Source organism: Salmo trutta, chromosome 21, assembly GCF_901001165.1.
Source record: "Salmo trutta chromosome 21, fSalTru1.1, whole genome shotgun sequence".
Classification (NCBI taxonomy): Eukaryota; Metazoa; Chordata; class Actinopteri; order Salmoniformes; family Salmonidae; genus Salmo; species Salmo trutta.
The window spans coordinates 44,483,710-44,506,642 of record NC_042977.1 but is presented as its reverse complement, the minus strand read 5'-3'; positions in this window follow the sequence as shown (position 1 = coordinate 44,506,642).

Below are 22,933 nucleotides of genomic sequence, written 5' to 3'. Positions count from 1 at the left end.
ACTGTCCATACTGTCTATACTGTCCATACTGTCTATACTGTCTATACTGTCTATACTGTCTATACTGTCCATACTGTCTATACTGTCCATACTGTCCATACTGTCTATACTGTCCATACTGTCTATACTGTATATACTGTCCATACTGTCTATACTGTCCATACTGTCCATACTGTCTATACTGTCTATACTGTCTATACTGTCCATACTGTCCATAATGTCCATACTGTCCATACTGTCTATACTGTCCATACTGTCCATACTGCCTATACTGTCTATACTGTCCATACTGTCTATACTGTCTATACTGTCTATACTGTCCATACTGCACATTCTGTATTTAATGTCCATACTGTCTATACTGTCTATACTGCACATTCTGTATTTAATGTCCATACTGTCTATACTGTCCATACTGTCTATACTGTCTATACTCCACATTCTGTATTTAATGTCTATACTGTCTATACTGTCTATACTGTCCATACTGCACATTCTGTATTTAATGTCCATACTGTCTATACTGTCTGTACTGTCTATACTGTCCATACTGTCCATACTGTCTATACTGTCCATACTGTCCATACTGTCTATACTGTCCATACTGTCTATACTGTATATACTGTCCATACTGTCTATACTGTCCATACTGTCCATACTGTCTATACTGTCTATACTGTCTATACTGTCCATACTGTCCATAATGTCCATACTGTCCATACTGCCTATACTGTCTATACTGTCCATACTGTCCATACTGTCTATACTGTCTATACTGTCTATACTGTCTATACTGCACATTCTGTATTTAATGTCCATACTGTCTATACTGTCCATACTGTCTATACTGCACATTCTGTATTTAATGTCCATACTGTCTATACTGTCCATACTGTCTATACTGTCTATACTGTCCATACTGTCTATACTGTCCATACTGTCTATACTGTCTATACTGTCCATACTGTCTATACTGTCCATACTGTCCATACTGTCTATACTGTCTATGCTGTCCATACTGTCTATACTGTCCATAATGTATATACTGTCTATACTGTCCATACTGTCTATACTGTCTATACTGTCCATACTGTCTATACTGTCTATACTGTCCATACTGTCTATACTGTCCATACTGTCTATACTGTCTATACTGTCCATACTGTCCATACTGTCTATACTGTCTATACTGTCCATACTGTCTATACTGTCTATACTGTCCATACTGTCTATACTGTCTATACTGTCCATACTGTCTATACTGTCCATACTGTCTATACTGTCTATACTGTCTATACTGCCTATACTGCACATTCTGTATTCACTGTCCATACTGTCTATACTGTCTATACTGTCCATACTGTCTATACTGTCTATACTGTCCATACTGTCTATACTGTCCATACTGTCTATACTGTCTATACTGTCTATACTGTCTATACTGTCCATACTGTCTATACTGCACATTCTGTATTTACTGTCCATACTGTCTATACTGTCTATACTGTCTATACTGTCCATACTGCACATTCTGTATTTAATGTCCATACTGTCCATACTGTCCATACTACACATTCTGTATTTAATGTCCATACTGTCTATACTGTCCATACTGCACATTCTGTATTTAATGTCCATACTGTCTATACTGTCCATACTGCACATTCTGTATTTAATGTCCATACTGCACATTCTGTATTTAATGTCCATACTGTCTATACTGTCCATACTGCACATTCTGTATTTAATGTCCATACTGTCCATACTGTCCATACTGTCCATACTGTCCATACTGCACATTCTGTATTTAATGTCCATACTGCACATTCTGTATTTTATGTCCATACTGTCTATACTGTCCATACTGCACATTCTGTATTTAATGTCTATACTGTCCATACTGCACATTCTGTATTTAATGTCCATACTGTCCATACTGTCCATACTGTCTATACTGTCTATACTGTCTATACTGCACATTCTGTATTTAATGTCCATACTGTCTATACTGTCTATACTGCACATTCTGTATTTAATGTCCATACTGTCTATATTGTCTATACTGCACATTCTGTATTTAATGTCCATACTGTCTATACTGTCTATACTGCACATTCTGTATTTAATGTCCATACTGTCTATACTCTCTATACTGTCTATACTGTCCATACTGTCTATACTGTCTATACTGTCTATACTGTCCATACTGCACATTCTGTATTTAATGTCCATACTGTCCATACTGTCTATACTCTCTATACTGTCTATACTGTCTATACTGTCTATACTGTCTATACTGTCCATACTGTCCATACTGTCTATACTGTCTATACTGTCCATACTGTCTATACTGTCCATACTGCACATTCTGTATTGACTGTCCATACTGTCTATACTTTCTATACTGTTTATACTGTCTATACTGTCCATATCAGCTGATGTACGAAGGGCTATATAAATAAATTTGATTTGATTTGATTCTGTCCATACTGTCTATACTGCACATTCTGTATTTACTGTCCATACTGTCCCTACTGTCTATACTGCACATTCTGTATTGACTGTCCATACTGTCTATACTTTCTATACTGTTTATACTGTCTATACTGCCAATACTGTCTATACTGCATATTCTGTATTTTTACTTAAGTACTTTACACCACTGCCCAGGAAGCTAGCCACACCAATGTGTCGGAGGAAACACTGTACAACAAGGACATCTCGGCCGGCCAAACCCTTCCCTAACCCGGACAATTTTGCATCGCCTCATTGGTCTCCCGGTAGTGGCCGGCTGCGACACAGCCTTGGAACGAACCCAGGTCTGTAGTGACGTGTGTAGTGATGCAGCGCCTTAGACCGTTGCATCACTTGGAAGGCCTATCCTCGAAGTACAGGCTTAGCAATTCCTTGCAAAGTAGTTGATTTCCCTGAAGAAAGTTAACCTGCATGTGAACAAGCTCATCTTTATGCAGGTTTATCCTTGTGCAGAAAAGTAACAGCTGGGACTCTCACGACTTACTCCCACCGTTCCTAGGTTTAAGGAATCTGTTTCTGAGAAGCTGTACACTGACAAGCCATTAGAAGTGGATATGGGCGCTTAGCTTTGCATCGAGTCATGATGAATAATTGGGTTGAATGGTGTGCACTTTGCAGACCAGGTGTACAGGGGATAATCTCCTCACCTTCTTAGCCTCCTAAGCCTAGACGCCATGGTACTGTACACTGTACAGTGTTTGTCTTAGTGGAATTGGTTAAGCTATCTTGCATAATACATCATACTCATGCCTTGTTGGTTACATTGTCTGAAACAAATTTTCCTCTCATGTCCTCTACAAGTCAGAATGTTGACAAAAATTACATTTGATTCAAACTTTTAAAAAAAACTTTAAAAAAAAAAATTCTATCTGTAGATTTTCCCAAATACATTTTGTGCCAGGTTGTAAAACGGCTGTTTTGTAGATTTGTGAAGATATCAAAATACTTAAACTTACATGCAAAATACCTGCTGTTAACTTTAAAATGATTGGAATGAATTATCCAAAGAGAGTGTAAAGAAGATATCTGGGCTTTTGGTCCTTGCAGGTTTATCCCTGTGCAGGTTTATCCCTGTGCTGGTTTATCCCTGTGCAGGTTTATCCCTGTGCAGGTTTATCCCTGTACAGGTTTATCCCTGTGCTGGTTTATCCCTGTGCTGGTTTATCCCTGTGCAGGTTTATCCCTGTGCAGGTTTATCCCTGTGCTGGTTTATCCCTGTGCTGGTTTATCCCTGTGCAGGTTTATCCCTGTGCTGGTTTATCCCTGTGCTGGTTTATCCCTGTGCTGGTTTATCCTGTGCAGGTTTATCCCTGTGCAGGTTTATCCTGTGCAGGTTTATCCCTGTGCAGGTTTATCCCTGTGCAGGTTTATCCCTGTGCAGGTTTATCCCAGTGCTGGTTTATCCCTGTGCAGGTTTATCCTGTGCTGGTTTATCCCTGTGCAGGTTTATCCCTGTGCTCTTCCATCTCTGTGCAGGTTTATCCCTGTGCTGTTTCATCACTGTGCTGGTTTATCCATGTGCAGGTTTATCCCTGTGCTGTTCCATCCCTGTGCAGGTTTATCCCTGTGCTGTTTCATCACTGTGCTGGTTTATCCATGTGCAGGTTTATCCATGTGCAGGTTTATCCCTGTGCTGTTTCATCCCTGTGCAGGTTTATCCCTGTGCAGGTTTATCCATGTGCAGGTTTATCCCTGTGCTGTTTCATCCCTGTGCAGGTTTATCCCTGTGCAGGTTTATCCCTGTGCAGGTTTATCCCTGTGCAGGTTTATCCATGTGCAGGTTTATCCCTGTGCACGTTTATCCTTGTGCAGGTTTATCCCTGTGCAGGTTTATCGCAATGCAGGTTTATCCATGTGCAGGTTTATCCCTGTGCAGGTTTATCCCTGTGCTGTTTCATCCCTGTGCAGGTTTATCCCTGTGCAGGTTTATCCATGTGCAGGTTTATCCTTGTGCAGGTTTATCCCTGTGCAGGTTTATCCCTGTGCAGGTTTATCCCTGTGCAGGTTTATCTTGTCACAAACCTCTTCGTCAGAAGATATGTTGAAATCGCTGTCGGACAAAGTGGACCAATATGCAGCGGATTGCGTGCTCATCATCATTTATTTTAAATGAGAACACGAGGAAAAAACAATAAACAAAACTCACGACAGGAACAGTGTAGCAGGCTAAACAAAAGCAGTGCTAACATACAACTACCCACAAGTGACAAACAAAACACACACCTACTTATAGGACTCCCAATCAGAGGCAACTAGAAACACCTGCCTCCAATTGAGAGTCCAGCAACCAAATCTGCACATAGAAAACTTAACCTAGAACCTACTCATACTAAAACATACACCACAAAACCCCGGAACACATAAATAACACACCCCTCTAAGCTATACACAACAACCCCCACCATACAAAACAAACATACCTCTGCCACGCCATGACCAAATAATACAAATAATCCTCTATACTGGTCAGGACGTGACATATCCTGTGCTGGTTTATCCATGTGCAGGTTTATCCCTGTGCAGGTTTATCTCTGTGCAGGTTTATCCTTGTGCAGGTTTATCCCTGTGCAGGTTTATCCTTGTGCAGGTTTATCCATGTGCAGGTTTATCCCTGTGCAGGTTTATCCCTGTGCTGTTTCATCCCTGTGCAGGTTTATCCCTGTGCTGTTTTTTCCCTGTGCAGGTTTATCCCTGTGCAGGTTTATCCATGTGCAGGTTTATCCCTGTGCAGGTTTATCCCTGTGCAGGTTTATCCATGTGCAGGTTTATCCCTGTGCAGGTTTATCCATGTGCAGGTTTATCCCTGTGCAGGCTTATCCCTGTGCAGGTTTATCCATGTGCATGTCTATCCCTGTGCAGGTTTATCCCTGTGCAGGTTTATCCCTGTGCAGGTTTATCCCTGTGCAGGTTTATCCCTGTGCAGGTTTATCCTTTTGGTTACTACATCGTTTAACTTTTTTTTTTACATTTAAGTCATTTAGCAGACGCTCTTATCCAGAGAGACTTAGAAATTGGTGCATTCACCTTATGATATCCAGTGGAACAACCACTTTACAAAAGTACATCCATACCTTTTTAAAAAAATAATTGTTTGGGGGGGTTAGAAGGATTACTTTATCCTATCCCAGGTATTCCTTAAAGAGGTGGTGTTTCAGGTGTCTCCGGATGTCACGTCCTGGCCAGTATAAGGGTTAATCGGTATTGTAGTTTGGTCAGGACGTGGCAGAGGGTATTTGTTTTATGTGGTTAGGGGTAGTGTTTTTCTAAAAAGGGCATTTGATTTAAGTATTCCGGGGTTTTTGGGCACTGTTCCTTGTTTACGTATTTCTATGTTGATCTAGTTAGTTGTATGTCTATGTTTGGTTAATTGGGGTGGACTTCCAATTGAAGGCAGCTGTGTGGTGTTGCCTTTGATTGGAAGTCCTATATTAGTTGGGTATGTTTGTCTGTTTAATTGTGGGAGATTGTTTCGTGTTTAGCATGTGTGAGCCTAACAGGACTGTCAGTAGATCGTGAGTTCGTTTTGTTATTTTGTATCTTCATCTTTGAGTTTATTAAACGTTCAAAATGAACTATATCAACTCTGCTGCATATTGGTCCTCATTTTCCGACGATGATTTCGCCATATCGTCTGACGACGAAGAAATCCCTGACACCGGAAGGTGGTGATTGACTCCGCTGCCCTGGCATCGTGAGGGAGCTTGTTCCACTATTGGGGTGCCAGAGCAGCGAACAGTTTTGACTGGGCTGAGCGGGAACTGTGCTTCCTCAGAGGTAGGGGGGGCAGCAGGCCAGAGGTGGATGAACGCAGTGCCCTTGTTTGGGTGTAGGGACTGATCAGAGCCTGAAGGTACGGAGGTGCCATTCCCCTCACAGCTCCGTAGGCAAGCACCATGGTCTTGTAACAGATGCGAGCTTCAACTGGAAGCCAGTGGAGTGTGCGGAGGAGCGGGGTGACGTGAGAGAACTTGGGAAGGTTGAACACCAGACGGGCTGCGGCGTTCTGGATGAGTTGTAGGGGTTTAATGGCACAGGCAGGGAGCCCAGCCAACAGCGAGTTGCAGTAATCCAGACGGGAGATGACAAGTGCCTGGATTAGGACCTGCGCCGCTTCCTGTGTAAGGCAGGGTCGTACTGTGCGAATGTTGTAGAGCATGAACCTACAGGATCGGGTCACCGCCTTGATGTTAGCGGAGAACGACAGGGTGTTGTCCAGGGTCACCCTAAGGCTCTTAGCCCTCTGGGAGGAGGACACAATGGAGTTGTCGTGATTCCATATGTGTTATTTCATAGTTTTGATGTCTTCACTATTATTCTATAATGTAGAAAATAGTAATGACAAAGGAAAACCCTGGAATGAGTAGGTGTGTCCAAACTTTTGACTGGTACTGTATATAATGTTGTTTAAAGTGGATCACTAACCTATATAATGTTGTTTAAAGTGAATCACTAACCTATATAATGTTGTATAAAGTGGATCACTAACCTATATAATGTTGTATAAAGTGGATCACTAACATATATAATGATGTAACCTTCCCTGTAGCTCAGTTGGTAGAGCATGGTGTTTGCAACACCAGGGTTGTGGGTTCGATTCCCACGGGGGCCAGCACAGAAAAAAAAAAATGAAATGTATGAAATTGTATGAAATGTATGCATTCACTACTGTAAGTCGCTCTGGATAAGAGCGTCGGCTAAATGACTGAAATGTAAATGTATAAAGTGGATCACTAACCTGTATAAAGTGGATCATTAACTTGTATAAAGTGGATCACTAACCTATATAATGATTTATGAAGTGGATCACTAACAAATATAATGTGGATCACCAATAAAGCATCTAGTTGATCTAGCGGTCTGCTGTATTTGAGGACATTAATCATGACACTATCCTACAGCCTTGCAGGTGTCTGCCCACTAGCACCACCTTAGTACTGTAAGGCAATTGCTACTATGGCCTATTTATTGGCTTACCTCCTCCCGCCATTTGCACACACTGTATATAGACTTTCTTTTTTTATATTGTGTTATTGACTGTACGTTTGTTTATTCCATGTGTAACTCTGTGCTGTTGTTTGTGTCGCACAGCTTTGCTTTATCTTGGCCAGGTCGCAGTTGTAAATGAGAACTTGTCCTCAACTAGTTTACCTGAAAAAAACAACATTTTTGTTCAATACTACGATAAGTAAGATACATGAGCACACAACAGGGTTTTAGCCTATCAGCATATTTCAAAACAAGAGATAGAATATTATAGTTTAAGCTTCAGTACATTGGGTCATTGATTTAGTTTAATCATGGTAATTATGTGTTTTGGGGTAAATTATATATAGTAATGACTTTGGTTATTGTTAGTAATAATCACTATAAATTATTAGGTACATCAGGTCCTGTTTACTTTATATCATTGTAAATTCAATACAAATTTAATACAAATGTGCAGTTATCACCCAAGGGAAGTACACTAGTAAATGCCCTGTATAACTTTAATCTGTTATTTGGACTAAAACAACTGATTGTTGAGCCAACCCGGATGTGTATTGACAGTAAATCAACTTTGGATTTGATAATTGTATCAGATCAAGAGAACGTCTGTCAGTCAGGAGTCTTAAATATTGGTTTAAGTGAACATATGGTAACCTACTGTACCAGTAAGACATCCAAAATGCTACTAGTGCCAGGTAATAAATACATGAAGGTACGGTCTATGAAACAATACTCAAAAGAACGTTTTGTAGAGGTCCTTGGAATTTTGGATTGGTCTCATGTACTAAACTGTGATGATGTTGATCAAGCTTGGTATCTTTTTAAAGATCTGTTTCTGTCTGCACTCGACACTCTGTCTCCGATTAAACAAATTCGAATTGAACAGCGGTCAGGGAAATGGATCACTTCCAAGATCTTAGACCTCATAAGGAAAAGGGATCGCTACCTGGCCAGATTCAGAAGGACAAATCTACAACAAGATTATGACGCTTATATTAACTGTAGAAACCAGGCAAGATACAAAATGGATAAGGACAAATCCCAATATATATAGACGCCGTTAATGACAACTTACATCAGCCTCGTAAACTGTGGAACATTTTAAAGAACATTGGCTCAAATCTTCCCATAAGGTAAAATCCTGTAGTATTGGCCTGTATGTTGATGGTGTTTTATGCTATGACCTGGAAAAGGTTGCAAAGTATTTTAAAACTTCTTATGGATCCCTTCGCGTGCCAATCCCGTTAGCGGGATCGATTTGACAACACCTAGTGAAATTGCAGCGCGCCAAATTCAAAAACAGAAATACTCATAATAAGAATTCATAAATCATACAAGTGTTATACATCGGTTTAAAGATTAACTTCTTGTTAATCCAGCCGCAGTGTCAGATTTAAAAAGGCTTTACAGCGAAAGCAAACCATGCGATTATCTGAGGACAGCGCCCAGCATACCAACTAATTAAAATCAGATTTCAACCAGGCAGGCGCTACACAAAAGTCAGAAATAACAATATAATTCATGCCTTTGAATATCTTCTTCTGTTGGCACTCCAATATGTCCCATAAACATCACAAATGGTCCTTTTGTTCGATAAAATCCATCGTTATATCCCCAAAATGTCAATTTATTTGGCACGTTTGATTCAGAAAATACACCGGTTCCAATTTGCCCAACATGACTACAAAGTATCTAATAAGTTACCTGTAAACTTTGTCCAAACATTTCAAACAACTTTCCTAATCCAACTTTAGGTATTTTAAAATGTAAATAATCAATAAAATTTAAGACGGAATATACTGTGTTCAATAGCAGATAAAATGAAAGTGGAGCAAGTTTCAGGTCGCGCGCAACAAACAAAACAGTTGGCTCTACACTCAGAAAGGAAATGGCTAATTCTTCATTTCTCAAAGGAAAAACATCAACCAATTTCTAAAGACTGTTGACATCTAGTGGAAGCCTAGGAACTGCAACCAGGTCCCTCATAAATCTACGTATTTGGATGCAGTGGATTGAGACGCAGCCAAAGAAAAAAACAGATATCTCTATCTTAAACTGACAGGAAATAACAGACTGGTGTTCTAAAGTGTTATTAAGGGGAAATAACAGACCGGTGTTCTAAAGTGTTATTGAGGGGGAAATAACAGACCGGTGTTCTAAAGTGTTATATAGGGGAAAGAACAGACCGGTGTTCTAAAGCGTTATTGAGGGGAAAGAACAGACCGGTGTTCTAAAGTGTTATTGAGGGGAAAGAACAGACTGGTGTTCTAAAGTGTTATTGAGGGGAAAGAACAGACCGGTGTTCTAAAGCGTTATTGAGGGGAAATAACAGACCGGTGTTCTAAAGCATTATTGAGGGGAAATAACAGACCGGTGTTCTAAAGTGTTATTGAGGGGGAAAGAACAGACCGGTGTTCTAAAGTGTTATATAGGGGGAAAGAACAGACCGGTGTTCTAAAGTGTTATTGAGGGGAAAGAACAGACCGGTGTTCTAAAGTGTTATTGAGGGGAAAGAACAGACCGGTGTTCTAAAGTGTTATTGAGGGGAAAGAACAGACCGGTGTTCTAAAGTGTTATTGAGGGGGAAAGAACAGACCGGTGTTCTAAAGTGTTATTGAGGGGAAAGAACAGACCGGTGTTCTAAAGTGTTATTGAGGGGGAAGAACAGACCGGTGTTCTAAAGTGTTATTGAGGGGAAAGAACAGACCGGTGTTCTAAAGTGTTATTGAGGGGAAAGAACAGACTGGTGTTCTAAAGTGTTATTGAGGGGGAAATAACAGACCGGTGTTCTAAAGTGTTATTGAGGGGGAAAGAACAGACCGGTGTTCTAAAGTGTTATTGAGGGGGAAATAACAGACCGGTGTTCTAAAGTGTTATTGAGGGGAAAGAACAGACCGGTGTTCTAAAGTGTTATTGAGGGGGAAAGAACAGACCGGTGTTCTAAAGTGTTATTGAGGGGGAAATAACAGACCGGTGTTCTAAAGTGTTATTGAGGGGGAAAGAACAGACCGGTGTTCTAAAGTGTTATTGAGGGGAAAGAACAGACCGGTGTTCTAAAGTGTTATTGAGGGGAAAGAACAGACCGGTGTTCTAAAGTGTTATTGAGGGGAAAGAACAGACCGGTGTTCTAAAGTGTTATTGAGGGGGAAGAACAGACTGGTGTTCTAAAGTGTTATTGAGGGGAAAGAACAGACCGGTGTTCTAAAGTGTTATTGAGGGGGAAAGAACAGACCGGTGTTCTAAAGTGTTATTGAGGGGGAAAGAACAGACCGGTGTTCTAAAGTGTTATTGAGGGGAAAGAACAGACCGGTGTTCTAAAGTGTTATTGAGGGGGAAAGAACAGACTGGTGTTCTAAAGTGTTATTGAGGGGGAAAGAACAGACTGGTGTTCTAAAGTGTTATTGAGGGGAAAGAACAGACCGGTGTTCTAAAGTGTTATTGAGGGGAAATAACAGACCGGTGTTCTAAAGTGTTATTGAGGGGAAATAACAGACCGGTGTTCTAAAGTGTTATTGAGGGGGAAAGAACAGACTGGTGTTCTAAAGTGTTATTGAGGGGGAAAGAACAGACCGGTGTTCTAAAGTGTTATTGAGGGGGAAAGAACAGACCGGTGTTCTAAAGTGTTATTGAGGTGGAAAGAACAGACCGGTGTTCTAAAGTGTTATTGAGGGGGAAGAACAGACCGGTGTTCTAAAGTGTTATTGAGGGGGAAAGAACAGACCGGTGTTCTAAAGTGTTATTGAGGGGGAAAGAACAGACCGGTGTTCTAAAGTGTTATTGAGGGGGAAAGAACAGACCGGTGTTCTAAAGTGTTATTGAGGGAAAGAACAGACGGTGTTCTAAAGTGTTATTGAGGGGAAAGAACAGACTGGTGTTCTAAAGTCTTATTGAGGGGAAAGAACAGACCGGTGTTCTAAAGTGTTATTGAGGGGAAAGAACAGACCGGTGTTCTAAAGTGTTATTGAGGGGAAAGAACAGACCGGTGTTCTAAAGTGTTATTGAGGGGAAAGAACAGACCGGTGTTCTAAAGTGTTATTGAGGGGGAAAGAACAGACCGGTGTTCTAAAGTGTTATTGAGGGGAAAGAACAGACCGGTGTTCTAAAGTGTTATTGAGGGGAAAGAACAGACCGGTGTTCTAAAGTGTTATTGAGGGGGAAAGAACAGACCGGTGTTCTAAAGTGTTATTGAGGGGAAAGAACAGACCGGTGTTCTAAAGTGTTATTGAGGGGGAAAGAACAGACCGGTGTTCTAAAGTGTTATATAGGGGAAAGAACAGACCGGTGTTCTAAAGTGTTATTGAGGGGAAAGAACAGACCGGTGTTCTAAAGTGTTATTGAGGGGAAAGAACAGACCGGTGTTCTAAAGTGTTATTGAGGGGGAAAGAACAGACCGGTGTTCTAAAGTGTTATTGAGGTGGAAAGAACAGACCGGTGTTCTAAAGTGTTATTGAGGGGGAAGAACAGACCGGTGTTCTAAAGTGTTATTGAGGGGGAAAGAACAGACCGGTGTTCTAAAGTGTTATTGAGGGGGAAAGAACAGACCGGTGTTCTAAAGTGTTATTGAGGGGGAAAGAACAGACCGGTGTTCTAAAGTGTTATTGAGGGGAAAGAACAGACTGGTGTTCTAAAGTCTTATTGAGGGGGAAAGAACAGACCGGTGTTCTAAAGTGTTATTGAGGGGAAAGAACAGACCGGTGTTCTAAAGTGTTATTGAGGGGGAAAGAACAGACCGGTGTTCTAAAGCGTTATTGAGGGGAAAGAACAGACCGGTGTTCTAAAGTGTTATTGAGGGGAAAGAACAGACCGGTGTTCTAAAGTGTTATTGAGGGGGAAAGAACAGACCGGTGTTCTAAAGTGTTATTGAGGGGGAAAGAACAGACCGGTGTTCTAAAGTGTTATTGAGGGGAAAGAACAGACCGGTGTTCTAAAGTGTTATTGAGGGGGAAGAACAGACCGGTGTTCTAAAGTGTTATTGAGGGGAAAGAACAGACCGGTGTTCTAAAGTGTTATTGAGGGGAAAGAACAGACCGGTGTTCTAAAGTGTTATTGAGGGGGAAAGAACAGACCGGTGTTCTAAAGTGTTATTGAGGGGGAAAGAACAGACCGGTGTTCTAAAGTGTTATTGAGGGGAAAGAACAGACCGGTGTTCTAAAGCTTTGGATTAATAATACTTTCCTACGGATATTTATTCAAAAATTTCACAAACACAAACATAAGGACCAACCTCCCAGTAAAACATTGGAGTAAGTTTGAATGAAATGTAATTTTAGCCAACATTCTGGCTTGTAGAGGTCGTGAGAGGAAACTTTGTTTCAGACGGTGTAATCAGCAAGGTATGACAGTCTTATGTACTGTTTTATGCATCATGGAAACTAGCTTAACCAATTCCACTAAGACAAACACTTACTGGCGATAATGCCTGAAACAACTGCCAATGTACAGTACAATGGCCTCTAGACTTAGGAGGTTAAGAAGCTGTGCTGGCAAGATCATCCACTGTACATCTGGTCTGCCACCATTCAACCCATGTATTTCATCCTGTCTCAGTGCCCATATCCACTTCTAATGGCTTGCCAGTCTACAGCTTTTCAGAAACAGATTCCTTAAACCTAGGAATGGTGGTAGGTAAGTGGTGAGAGTCCCAGCTGTTACTTTTCTCTTTTCTACACAAGGATGAGCTTGGGCACGTGCAGGTTAACTTTCTGAAAGGTCATAATAGTTTGACCTGTGCATCAATCGATTCTAGGGGGATATTATACATATTCTAAAAGCACATTACATAGGTAAGTGATTACATTACATAGGTTAGCTTTCTGGAATCCTTGGGACGTCCCTACCCTAAACCATAATCACTACCCTTACCCTAACCCTAACCATAACCATAACCCTTACCTAACCCTAACATGAACTCTTAGCTAAAACATATTACATTTCACATCCAATGGGGTAGGGACGTCCCAAGGATCTCAGATAGCAAGGGCCTTATGTAGAAATGGACTGTTAATTGGGCTGGCCAAGAACTAAAACCAGCACCACTGATTGAACTAATTATTGATTGATGAGTAGTTGAATGGTTGAACCAGGTATGCTAGTTGGTTCTGGGGGTACTCATGGAATGGCCTGAGAAACACATTGGGACATAATGTACTGCAGGCTATCATGTTGGCTACCATGTCAAGGTCACCAATACTCCTGAGATACTGTAGGACTACTGAGAAACACTGCAGGCTGTCATGTTAAGGTCACCAATACTCCTGAGATACTGTAGGACTACTGAGAAACACTGCAGGCTGTCATGTTAAGGTCACCAATACTCCTGAGATACGTGCAGACGGACAACTGAGAAAAATTGTAAAATGACAGGCGTAAGAAACTGAATTCAGACTCAGAAGGAACCTAGTTGTAGCCTAGCATATTATTGGGAGTCATTTAAAAAAAAAAAAAATTCACCATTATTTAACCAGGTAGGCCAGTTGAGAACAAGTTCTCATTTACAACTGCGACTTGGCCAAGATAAAGCAAAGCAGTTCAACAAAAACAACAACACAGAGTTACACATGAAATAAACGTACAATCAATAACACAAAAGGCCCTAGAGGCGAAAATAATTACAATTTAGCATTGGACAAAGACAAAGGGGAATGTGTTATTCTCATCTTATCACTGACAATAGGTGGAATGCAGATGTCCCAGCATCAACTATAAATTATATTCAGTCATTTCAAGTCTGTGTTCTGCTATACACTGAGCATACCGAACGTTACAACACCTTGGCTAGATACACACAGGAAACTGTTGCGTGGAAAAACCAAGCAGTGTTTCAGTTGTTGACACAAACCAATGCGCCGGGCACCTACTACCATACCCAGTTCAAAGGCCCTTAAATCTTTTGTCTTGCCCATATTCACCCTCTGAATGGCACACAATCCACGTCTCAATTGTCTCAAGGCTTAAAAATCCTTCTTTAGCCTGTCTCCTCCCCCCATCTACAGTGATTGAAGTCAATTTAACAAGTGACATCAATAACATTTACATTTTTGTAATTTAGCAGACACTCTTATCCAGAGCAACATCCATTTCATTTCATACATTTTTTTCCCCCATACTGGCCCCCCATGGGAATCAAACCCACAACCCCAGTGTTGCAAACACCATGCTCTACCAACTGAGCTACAGGGAAGGCTAATAAGGAACCGTAGCTTTCACTTGGATTCACCTGGTCAGTCCATGGAAAGAGAAGGTCTTCTTAATGTTTTGTACACTCACAGTATGCCTGTGTGTTTGTTCCTGTATGTGTCTTATGCTGGTGACAAATACCATTTCTTCCCTGCAGACAGCCTGGCCTGAGAGGCATACGAAGGATATTTTATAAGCATTTTTGTGCAACCTCCAAAACGTATGGTACCTACTAATGGTCTAGTTACTTTAGACAGAAATGAAAGTAGAGAGGTGGGTCGGGGAGAATGGGTGGGTGTATACCTTTAACGCCTAGCAATCCAAAGGTTGCATGTTTCACTCGTGTCAGGACAACTGTAGCATTTTAGCTAACCCTTCCCCTAAACCCTTTTCCTAATCTTAACCTAATTATCCTAATCTTTTATGAGAAATTCTCCAAACCTTAGTCATTATATACAAGCAGCCAGGTCTCAGAGAAAAACATAAAATACTATATGTCTTCCAAGATTTGTAATAAGTTATGTTATCCAATTAGTATGATATTGTACGACCGGGTAAGACGTATGATCTATACATCCTCTAATACGAATGAAAATGTACGACTACTATTCCATTCATAATGTACCCTAACGTAATGGAATGTAGCATACTAAAAGGAGGGGGAAAAATGTACATTTTACATACGAATTGCCCTGAGACCAGGTTGGTGGGGATCAGGGTTGGGGTCAATTCCATTTCAATTCCAGTCAATTCAAGTACACTGAAATTCCAATTTTCTAAAATGCTTTTCAATGTGGAACATTTGGAATTGTGATTTGGTTTTCTTTCTGAATTCACTGGAATTGAAATGGAATTGTCCCCAACCCTGGTGGGGATCAATGAGGTGTATTCATTTGATTTCAGCAAGCAAACCAAATTTACTGTGATGTGACAGTATACTTAGTTGAGTGATGTGTGACAACACCATGAAAACCCACCTGGCAGATTGAATGATTCCGTAAATAATTGAATGAAGTAATCTTTTAACATTTATCTTTGTCAAGTCTGGTAATAATCCATTTATCACGTTAATATATTAACGCTGTCCTTCTTTACCTGTTTCTCCATTACCCTAATTGAGTACAAATTAGTTAAGAAGATGCTGCGTAGCAATCAAGCTGCTTAGTTTTTTCAGATGACAGTTTAAGCCTCTGAGATCCTATTAGGAAGAAAGCAGCTAACACTTAAAGGAGCTGTGTCAGCTTACAGGGGGGAAAGGAGGACGGGACATGGAGCAAAGGGGGAGACAAGCAGAGAGATGATGATGATGATGAAAAGGGAGGGTTTGAAGGATGAGATAACGTCATGTGATGGTCTAATTAAAGTTACAGAGGAGAGATGTGGCGCAATCTGTGCTACTGGATCCTTCTGCTGCCACCAACTGAAAATGGGAGGGGAAGGTTTAGAATCTCCTCAGGAAAAGGTTTAGAAAACTTCAGATAGGCAACATGAATACAGTTTATTAACCTTTATTACATTTTTTTTTAAGTGAGCAGAATACAAACCTGCAACTTCACTCCAGCAATATGACAGCAGAAACGTTCATGCCCACTTAAAAAGCAAGTTCATCCAAATGTCCTATTTTCCATTTAACTCAGAAACCTAGTTTCATGTGTAGATTGAACTTGGCTCCAAGTCGGGAAGCATGCTGGCCAAATGTCAACATGCGTAAAGACATTAATGCATGTTTGTTAATATAACTTAATTCAACTGGCCTAATGACATGATCTCATTAATATGCCTCTCATTCATCCCTCTAGCTTCCATATTTTGTCGTACTTAATTATTAAGGATTCTTGCCTTTGGCGGCAGAACGCCTGGGCATGATCGATGACATATCAGTAATTCCCACAACACACTTCTCATGAAGGAAGCACCATAACATTTGCATGGGTACTACCACATTTGGAAGGGTTGTTTTTTGGACTTGGGCGATTCAAATTATTAACTGCGAACACTGAGGCTGTATCCGCATTAAGTTACAGTTTCAGACAGTGGCCAATAGGCTATTGTGGCTATTTGAGCATAATGTAGGACTATCAGAGTGGCCTATCAACAAAACCAATGGAGAAAATGCCATAACAGTTCCACATGGATATAGCTGTTGACTTCTATGATATCCCCTACAGTAGCCAATATGTAGTGTTCAATGTAGGCCTACATTTACATTTTAGTCATTTAGCAGACACTCTTCTCCAGAGCGACTTAAAGTAGTGAATGCATACATTTCATGCATTTTTTTAAATAATTATTTTTTAAAAAATGTACTGGCCCCCCATGGGAATCAAACCCACAACCCTGGTGTTGTAAACATCATGCTCCACCAACTGAGCCAGAGGAAAGGCCTGCATTCCATGAGACGTTTTAAAACATTATGCATGGCTTGACATTAACTATTTTAGGACTGATGTTTTACTTGTTCGAAAGCTCAAATAACTTCATAAATTAAAAAAAAAAAGATCTGTAAGACAATTGGCCGAATAGGTGAAAATTGCTCATTGTATTGTGTTATATGATGCAAGAAACCACTTTACAACATTTTATTAATTGTTATCACAGCCTAAAATACATGTTTTGGTCCACCAGCCACTGTGGCAGGTAGATAAAAAAATCAACGAGCCACTCATATTTTTTACCAGCCCAAATATATATTTTTGCCCTAATTACATTAAAGAAAAGGATGCCGCTGCTTTGTAATGTTTCTTAAACAAGAAATGTATTAGTAAGAAGTAATGTGGTATATTGCTTATTATTATTATTAATATTTGTTTTATGGTGAACTGAGTCTTTTAACCAAAATATCAGATGAGACAAAATGTTCAGCCACTCCTTTAAGAGCGGGAGGTTACCGTGGTCACGTGTGTCGAAGTGACCCCTGTGTCTGTCTGTATAGACCCCTTTCTGTGTTCGCTAACATTGCCGCACGAGGGTGATGCACGCAAGTTGATGGCAGGACACGGGGGAGTTCTTATAGATCGCCAGCAAAAGAAGCCTCCATTTACATGTTGCTTATAAGTGCTTTTGGATTATAATTGGATTTTAAGGCTTGTATGAATGTCCTGCTTAATATAATGTTTGTGTCATCATCGCAAATCAACCGCATTTTAGTTAAAATACACTTCAACTAGTAAAATGGCTCTTTGGCTAGCTTTTGCTACAGCCTATGTCAATGAGCGTTAGCATTCTAGCTAACAACTGCTGCATCCAAAATATTTATTTTGAAAAGATTACAACCAAATATAATCTTAGCGACTGTTCAAGCAACTTTTTTTTGTTTAAACATGCAGGGCTTGACATTAATCTGTTTATCCACTTGTCCTTCAGAAAAGGAGGTGACTGAAAATGTTGTTGTGTTGTTTGATGCAAGAAACCACTGTACACGTTTTGTGCTCTTGTAGGAAGCAATCACTCCCCTATTGCTGACCACAAATGATCTATAACTGGGTTAATAACTCACTAACTAACTAGTAATCACTCCCCTATTGTTGACTACAATTGATCTATAACTGGACTAATAGCTCACTAACTATCAATCAGTCCCCTATTGCTGACTACAAATGATCTATAACTGGACTAACAACTCACTAACTAGCAAAGGATATGAACAAAATTCGCACACGTGGCTACATGTAGCTCTCGCTTTGATCTCAAAACAAGTGCATCTTCTCATGACCGCTCATGCTGTAAGCACAGTCCAGCTCAAAGTGAATGGCACAGATCCATGACAATGCTCTATTTACATGTAGGCCTACTGCATCTCTGATTGTTTATGCTGCACCAGTCTGTGTAGAGTATGGGCTGAGTAGTGTGTGTCAATGCAATTGAATCCTACTGCGACACAAAATCTCTTGTGTAGTTCATTTTGTTTCGGTGGGTTGCATTGAAAGTGGCTAATATTGCTTTGCTTCGATCACAATTTCCACAGTAAAGGGAAGCGTTGATAGTGTTAACAGGGAAAACTCTAGAACAGTGAAAACTCTAGAAGATTGGTCACCAATCTTTTCTGAGTCAAGATCCCTTTGAGTCAAAATGCAAGCCGAGATCTACCGCTCAGATTTTTTTTTTTAACATGACTTAAAAAAACATAAGCCTTTGTGACATTAACCAATTAAAAATAGTACTGTCATAGTACTGTCGCAATGAGGTTCGTGAAGTAAGCTATAGGCCCAAAACATTATCACCGCATATTGGCATTGCTTGAATTGCCCTGCCAATGCATTGTTGTTTGGGCTATTTTTTTTAAATTACATTTCAAAATTTGAGGTAGACTATATGATGCCACCGGCAATAGATCAGTTGTTGTTTTACTTGTGAAGCACAGCTGAGTGAGCATACATTTAAATAATTAGCTTTTTATTTTTATTTTACTGGGCTGATGGTGCCTGCATCTGATGGTCAGTCTCAGTGGAGGGAGAGAGCAGCAGAATGAGGGTCCGCCTCTAAACATCCCTCCACTCTCCTTTTCCTCCACTGACACTGACCAAGAAGTGACACCATCTTCCAGCTGATGGCAGAACTCGAATCATGTTGTTACTCCTATGAACAGAGAAAGTGAAACATTCGTCGATATTAAAAAATACCCAAGCCAGCCACTAACATAGCAACAAGGCAAGCCTATAGATACAATTTCCTACTCATTCATTACTGCTGCAGTGCTTGTTGTAGCACTGAGTGGAAATAGGAAGAACGCTCGTTTTATGGCTTCTAAAAGTGTTGAATACAAAATGTTGACAGTGCTGAGTAACTTAAACATGAACTCACTCATAAAAGCAGCATCTCTTTGATGTATTCCTTGACAGTCTCTCTCTAGTCATGGTTTTAAACGTTTTGAAATCTCACAGCATATCTTTGCTGTATTCGTTGACAGTTTCTCTCTAGTCGTGGTGTTAAACGTTTTGATATCTCACAGTATCAACTCTGCTGTAGCTTTCTTTTATGCCTGCTACTTTACCGTAGACACTGTCATCTGAGCCATCCGATTGGCCAGCAGTAGGCCTATACTGCACTTGATTTGCTCTCTGGGTCGGCGGGAAGGAAGAATTTGTACCTTAAGACACATGAAAGGGTTCAAAATGGCAACAGTTCACCTACCCGGCGAACCTGCTTATCCACTTGTCCTTCAGACAAGGTGACTGAAAATGCTGTTGTGTTGTTAGATGCAAGAAACCACTTTACAAAATAAAATACATTATTTTCCACATACCATTATTACAGAGTGTGGTGGATGAATCAGAATTAGTTGGGTAACAGATAATTAAGATGTCTTATCTGCATAATATGCTTATGTGATATACTTGTTATTAGAATGTATCCCTTTGGACTCTGGTGTTGGCAGTTGCACTTCTTCCCTCAGCTGGGGCTCAGTCACCTGGGGCCCAGAGAGGGGAGAGGTCAGGCTTGTCTTTCACATATCCCTGGTGCTATGCAGAATATCAGGAAGGGAAGAGGACAGGATGGAACATTGTCTTCATATGTGAATGTATCTGTTAAACCATGTGAAGGGATGGTGTGATTAATGGGGAACCAATTACTGGTTTCCACAATGTCTATGCGCCAGTCACTCCCTCCTTTGGCCTTGGGGGATGTGTGAGGTAGTGTCTGGAGTTGACAGTTGATTTATGCCATTGGTTGAGTTGGTGTTTTTGTGCTAGGAGTAACAGGAACGAGATAGGAACCTCGTCTTAGGGACCAAACTGAACGATAATTTATAGCGAATGCTATCTGGCTACGGGATAATCCATTCTCATTTAAAAAGTCTCACCTTGTGACTCATTCTATGTATCTGTTGTTCATCATGTAGGTTGAAAGGGGTGTATCTTGGCTATAAAAGATCTTTGTACTTTTGTTTTGCCACTCTCAACGGATCATTCGAAAATGGTGAATCGTTGACAAGTCATTGCTATTGCAAAGCTCTTATTATTAAAGATTTAGTTTAAGTATAACTCTGACTTGTGTGATAAGTTTGTCTCTCCTTATTTTATAGTAAAGAAATTAACCACCACAAGAGAATCAGAAATGATGCTACCCTCTGCCTAATGGCTTAACTACCTGGAAAACCAGGGGTATTGAATTTAGACAATCACTGAACTGATCAATTAGCTCAGTTGGTCAGGGGTAGTGCCTAGTGGGAACAAAATCCTGCAGCACCTGCGTTATTCCACAAACAGGGTTGCCTACCCCTGAACTAGAAACGAAATTTTCCACCGCACATTGACTCTGTACCGGTACCCCCTGTATATAACCTCCACATTGACTCTGTACCGGTACCCCTGTATATAGCCTCCACATTGACTCTGTACCGGTACCCCCTGTATATAACCTCCACATTGACTCTGTACCGGTACCCCCTGTATATAACCTCCACATTGACTCTGTACCGGTACCCCTGTATATAGCCTCCACATTGACTCTGTACCGTAACACCCTGTATATAACCTCCACATTGACGCTGTACCGGTACCCCCTGTATATAACCTCCACATTGACTCTGTACCGGTACCCCCTGTATATAGCCTCCACATTGACTCTGTACTGGTACCCCCTCTGTATATAGCCTCCACATTGACTCTGTACCGGTACCCCCTGTATATAGCCTCCACATTGACTCTGTACCGGTACCCCCTGTATATAGCCTCCACATTGACTCTGTACCGGTACCCCCTGTATATAGCCTCCACATTGACTCTGTACCGGTACCCCCTGTATATAGCCTCCACATTGACTCTGTACCGGTACCCCCTGTATATAGCCTCCACATTGACTCTGTACCGGTACCCCCTGTATATAACCTCCACATTGACTCTGTACTGGTACCCCCCTGTATATAGCCTCCACATTGACTCTGTACCGGTACCCCCCTGTATATAACCTCCACATTGACTCTGTACTGGTACCCCCCTGTATATAGCCTCCACATTGACTCTGTACCGGTACCCCCTGTATATAGCCTCCACATTGACTCTGTACTGGTACTCCCTGTATATAGTCTTGCTACTGTTATTTTACTGCTGCTCTTTAATTATTTGTTACTTACATTTTTTATTTTTTACTTATCTATTTTTTACTTAACACTTATTTTTCTTAAAACTGAATTGTTGGTTAAGGGCTTGTAAGTAAGCATTCCACTGTAAGGTCTACCTACACCTGTTGTATTCGGCATATGTGACAAATACGATTTGATTTGATTTGAACAAACGTGCACATGTGGCTATAATTGGCTATGCTCTGTGATCTCAAATAGGAATCTAGGCTACTCTTTGACAGCAGGTGATGGAAAAACTGCTAGCAGGTGATGGAAAAAACTGCTTCCTACTCTGATGAGCTGCTCAGTGGGCTCAGACTACTACAAAATCACCAACTCAGTCTTAAAACTAGATTTGGTTTGTTGCATTGAAAGGGACTCTTATGATTATGATGTTGATTCAATCTCAATTTTCACAGTGGAGGGAAAATTGTATCTGTTTAAATTAAACTTGGCACAGACATCAATTCAATGTCTATTCCGCGTTGGTTCAACATAATTTAATTGAAATGACTTGGAAACAATGTTGATTCAACCAGTGTGTGCGCTGTGGGAGGAAAGATTCCCTACATTTTAGTGAAGTTCAATCTCGACCGTCTCGCGGGCTGGCAATTATTTTGTGCAGGTCGGCTCCAGGAGCTGCGTGGCCGAGCATGCGAACAGCTTAGAGGCTTACCGCCTTTATCCCTCACCCCATTTACCTCGCACCCCCATTTACCCATCACCCCTTAACCCCTCACCCCCTTAACCCCTCACCCCTTAACAGAAATACCAGCCCCCTCACCCCCTTACCCCTCAACACTCATCAACTATTCCCTCCCATCACCTATAAGGCTAACCTGCGGGGAGGCAGGTAGCCTAGTGGTTAGAGCATTGGGCCAGTAAACGAAAGGTTGGTGGATCGAAAGTTAAAAATCTGTCATTCTGCCCCTGAACAAGGCAGTTAACCCACTGTTCCTAGGCTGTCATTGTAAATAAGAATTTGTTCTTAACTGACTTGCCTAATTAAATAAAGGTTAAATAAAAAATTGAACTCCAACCACCCGCGGGCTGGATTGGATGGGTATGTATGTGGAAATGTACAGTATTTTTTAAAACCCTGATCTCTACATAGCAAACAACTGTTTTCACCTTACATTTTGGACTACACATATAACCTTCAGATTATCTATGCAG